The sequence below is a fragment of the Cnephaeus nilssonii genome, assembly GCF_951640355.1.
Source record: "Cnephaeus nilssonii genome assembly, chromosome: 4".
NCBI classification, from domain to species: domain Eukaryota; kingdom Metazoa; phylum Chordata; class Mammalia; order Chiroptera; family Vespertilionidae; genus Cnephaeus; species Cnephaeus nilssonii.
Genome location: NC_137075.1, coordinates 83,636,223 through 83,641,268, shown reverse-complemented (window position 1 = coordinate 83,641,268; position 5,046 = coordinate 83,636,223). Strand labels below are relative to the sequence as shown.

General features: G+C 47.8%; 1 pseudogene across 1 annotated transcript; it reads left to right on the top strand.

Moving 5' to 3' along the window:
* Positions 1-229: 229 nt before the first annotated feature.
* On the top strand, positions 230-5,046 carry LOC307098303 (large ribosomal subunit protein P1-like; annotated as a pseudogene). The gene is made up of 2 exons: positions 230-276; positions 4,727-5,046. The product of its transcript is annotated as a large ribosomal subunit protein P1-like (transcript).

Sequence of the window (5,046 nt, the reverse complement as noted above, 5' to 3'; positions counted from 1 at the left end):
CGAGATTTCCCCACTAATAATGGGCCTCAGCCTCGACTTAGCCCTGAACACCAAATGGAGCAAACTGCAGAGCATGCGTGTGTGTGTGTGTGTGTATGTGTGTGTGTGTGTGTGTGTGTGTGAGAGAGAGAGAGAGAGAGAGAGAGAGAGAGAGAGAGGGAGGGAGAGAGAGAGAGAGGGAAAGGCTTTCAAACAAGTGCATAGAAATGATAACGGAGATGTAGTGAGCATGAGCATGAGCAAGACCACCGTGATTCACTTAGGAGGGCTCATGTGGTCCGTCCTAAGGGCAGACGCTATGTTCTCATCATCAACACAAGACAGTGTTCGTAGAAAGCTTTACAATCCACCAAGGTCTCCCCTAGCTTCAGCTCTCTGGATCCTCTGAACCACCTGTGAGGGAGTGAGGGCAGGTGTTACGGCTGCATTTACTTTTGAGGAATGTACTTTTACAACCGAGGAATCCAAAGGCCAGAAACGTCAAGTAATTTACCCGAGTCACGCAGCTGTCGTTGGTGAAACCTGAACTCCTCCCCAGGATGTCTGATCGCCTCTGTGCCGGTCACCTGGTCTGTGTCCTGCCGGCGGGAGCCCTGCATTCCCAGCCTGGCACACACTCTACTGAGCAAGCAATCCGTCCCCTCCAGCCCCCTGCGCAGGCGGCATCGGCGGTGCTGAGTGCTGGGTGTTACAGGCACTCCTGGAACACCTCTTCTGCCCTACAATATCTCACGTAGAGATTCATGGTTTAGGATAAGCACCACAGGCCCCATGAACTGTTATAGAACCCCGGTTACCCACGGGGTTAATGTTCTGTCATAAACGTCTTCCTATTCAATGATGTGTCTGACATTTGGGACAGCATCCCCAGAGACAGTGGAATGGCTCCGGACTGCTGGGACTCTCCCCCACCTCCAGTGTTGCTTACATTGTGTGGCTCAGACTGCTGCAGCCCATCAGCACCAATATTTACCTTCTTTCCTGGGCACTCAGCCAGACTACATTTCCCAGACTCCCCTGCAGGGGAATGTGGCCATGTGACTGAGTTTCAGCCAATTAAATGAGAACAGAGGTGCTCTGGTCCATTTCCAGGCACAATGAAGAGGAGAAAGAAATCCTAATGGGTGGCTGAAGACTTTGACCCCAGGGCAAAGCCTCGGTTGATAACAGAAAAGGAGCTGTCAGGTAGGTCCCCGAATGACATGAAAAGGGCCTTCCCCACAGCCAGCCTGCACAACCAGCGTTTTCACTCTTGTTCACTGTCACAGCCCTGGCACCAGAACAGTGCTTGGCATATACTACATACCATCCAACTGAAAACATCATTGAATAGAAGGCACATCATTATTTTATGTAGCGCTAAGAAATCAAAAATGCTGCCAATTAAACTATGACACTATGCTTTCCCTCAGAATTTTCATTTTGCCGTTATTGAAGGAGCCCTTTTAGACTTGGTTAGTACAGGTTTTCATCACAAATCACTCTAGTGCATAATACAATGGAAAACGGAAGTGAAATAACTGAGCTAAGGTATTTCTAGAAGTTCTCATTCCAAATCCGAGTCCTGTCTCTGTGAGAGCGACCAGGACCATCTTGTCTCACACGCTGCTGTCCTCAGGCCTCAGTGATGCAGCATTGCTCAAAAGAATCCATAAAAGAAGTAAGTGTCATATGTGCTGGGCTCTGAAGCCAGCTTTACAACTTTGTGGGTCTGGCTGTATCACAAGTGCTGCCAAACATATCAGATTCACCACCTTCCCCACAACCACTGAGTCTGATTTATTGTGCGCATGCTCTGTGAGTATTGGGGGATTGATTATTTTATTTTGGCTAAACTATTTTTTAAAATATTTTTATTGATTTTAAAGAGATGGAGGGAGAGGGAGAGAGAGAGAGAAACATCAATGATGAAAGAGAATCACTGATTGACTGCATCCTGCAAGCCCTCTACTGGGGATGGAGCCCACAACATGGGACCCTTCAATCTGCAGGCTGACGCTCTATCCACTGAGCCAAACCAGCCAGGGCTTTGCTAAACTATTGACATGCATTCTGCATGTTTTGATGCTGGAACTTTTGATGTCTGCAAAGGCAATGACAGTCTCACCAAGAAAGCCGTGTGGCCAGCAGCAATCACAAGGCGCCATCAATTAAAGATACATCTCAATTTCAGGCATTTTGAGTTATGGGAAGGAGATGTGTCAAATAATTTTTTAAAATATGATTGTAGGTTCCCCTAAATATTTGTTGAATGAATGAACAGAGGAAGTCTGGTGACTGAAAAATGCTTTGGCCTTCTTAAAAAAAGGCCTTAAAACCTGGGGATCACCCAACAATTCTGAAAAAGCTAAGGTGACTATCAATTAGGCAGCTCTTGTTTGGAAATAACAGAAAACGAATCAAAGTGGCCTCAACAATAAGGAAAGATAAATTAGCTCACATAACAAGAAGCCCTGAGATAGGGCAGGCCGGGTGTCGGCTGACTCACTGACAACTCAGCAAGGAAGGACCAAGGCTCCTCGCCATCTTTCTGCTCGGTTACCCTTGGCACTCCGGCTTGGTCCTCAGACCAGCTGCCCTCATGGTTTCATGTTGGCTTAGTTCTAGGTGTCCTATCCGGACAGGAAATGTCCAGTGGAAGTAAAGGGATTGTATCTTTCCTATGACTTTTTTTAAAAAAATATATATTTTATTGGTTTTTCACAGAGAGGAAGGGAGAGGGATAGAGAGCTAGAAACATCGATGAGCGAGAAACATCGACCAGCTGCCTCCTGCACGCCCCCTACCGGGGATGTGCCCACAACCAATGTACATGCCCTTGACCGGAATCGAACCTGGGACCTTCCAGTCCGCAGACCGACGCTCTATCCACTGAGCCAAACCGGTTTCGGCCCTATGACTTTTTAAACATGGGAAAACCTGTCCCAAGAACCCCCAGCAGACTTCTCGTCTCATTGGCTACCCTGGGTCCCATGCCCACACCTAAAGCATGTCCAGCAGAGAGGAGCAACCCAGAATTGGAGAAGAGCTGTGAGAGCATCTCTCCCCTCACCGTCATTTCACAAAGGGGAGTTAGACAGCTCGCTCCTCTCTGTTTAATCACTGGCACTGCAGGGCCACCCAGGACTCTAGGTTCCCAGCCCAGGGCATTCCCACTGGCTGCTCTCTCCCCACTCCCCCAGAGGATGCCTGTTCCAGAGGACACTGGACTGGGAACGCCCGCTGCCGGACAGGGCAAAGGAATATGAAGGTCAAGAGACTGTAGCCTACAAGTGGTTGGAGGCAGCAAGCAAACGCCTGGTTGTTTTGCAAAGTCCTTAGGACGGAGGCTCCGATCCTCAGGCCCTGCTATGTCGGACTAACCAGACCTCCAGGCAGGAAGAATTCTCTGGAAACTGTCAGTTACCAAGCAGCTGAGTCAACCCCTTAAGAACTCATAATAGAAAAGATCTCAGTGGAGATTCTATAACATAGAGGAGCTCAATATTTTTGTGGAAGAAAGGAAGGGAGCAAGGGAGGGAGGGAGGGAGGAAGAAAGGAAAGAAGGGAAGGAGGAAACTAATTTAAAAGGTTCGTAAGATAATTTACATATTAATATACAATTATTTGGATACTTGTATATGCTAGAAAGAACATTGGTCCTTTTTTGGTGTTTCTAATAATTGTGTTTGTTTATTTTATTCATTAGATTCCACATATAAGTGAAATCATGATGGAAATTTTAACTTGGGAGTTTCTTCAGTTTGATTTCTTTTTATCCCTTGAAGAACTTTGGATCCCTCTTCTTTCTGGTCCTTATGGAGATATAATGATGAGTTTCAGAGTTTTACTTTAGCTTTGGCCTGGCAGCTCCCTAATTCCATTTCTGGAAATTTCTCCTGGGCTCCATGCTGTGTAGCCCCAGGCGAGATAAACCTTATGTGCTCATCTCTCACAGTACCTGAGATGCCTGATCCTGGTCAAAAGTGACAGTCTTTAGCCTCTTCAGCCCGTGCCAGTAATAGACAGGGAGGCGAATAAAAGGGGAGGGGAGGGGAGGGGAGAGAGAGAGAAAGAGAGAGAGAGAGAAAGGAGGAGGAGGAGGAGGAGAAGGAGGAGAGAAGAGCACTTTGATCTTGAACTCAAAGACCTGAACCTCCACTTGGAAGCTGTGTGACATTAGGCAAACCCCTTAACCTCTGTGGGTTTCATTCATCTATAAATCAAGGAGAGGGATGTTGTGAGAACAAAAAAGGTAAGTCAGGGTGAAAGTGCTGGTATACAACAGACTCTTCATAAGTGATGGTTGAAGTGAAGGTTTTTGTTTCATATCTTAAAGGAGAGAGTAACTGGGAGATTTAACACAAATAATGCAGAGCCTCACAACACAAAGCCCTCCCGGCTCCCCCCTTTCTCCAGCAGCTACAGCTCACTTTCCCATTGGAATTTGCTGGCCCAGCACTGAGCATGCTGCCATCTGCTGGGAAGAAGGGGGAGTGACACCAAAGCATTAACACCAGGTCACGGTGAGCAACAACCTGGGCAAGGGGAAGCATGGGACCCAACTCCCCGGGGCTATGATTCTTGTCCTTTAAGACAGGTGCCCCTCTCACCCTGGCCAGCAGCTTGTCAGAAAAGTAAGATTTCAATCAATTTTTCTTTTGAAAAGTGACAGGATATTAGTTAGCCTTAAAAAGGAAGGGAATTTGCCCCCTTTTCCCAGCGGCCGGTAAGGTGCTCGGTTCAGGGAGCTCGCCTGCATCTACTCAGCCCTTATAGATAAAGTGAGGTGATGGAGGACAGGATCAACGCCCGCATTAAAGCAGCTGGTGTAAATGCCGAACCTTTCTGGCCAGGCTTGTTTGCAAAGGCTCTGGCCAATGTCAACACTTGGGGTCTCATCTGCAATGTAGGGGCTGGTGGACCTGCCCCTGCAGCAGGTGCTGCTCCAGCAGGAGGTCCGGCCCCCCCACCGTGGCGGCCCCAGCTGAGGAGAAGAAAGTGGAAGCAAAGAAAGAGGAATCTGAGGAGTCTGTCGATGACACGGGCTTTGGTCTTTTTGACTAA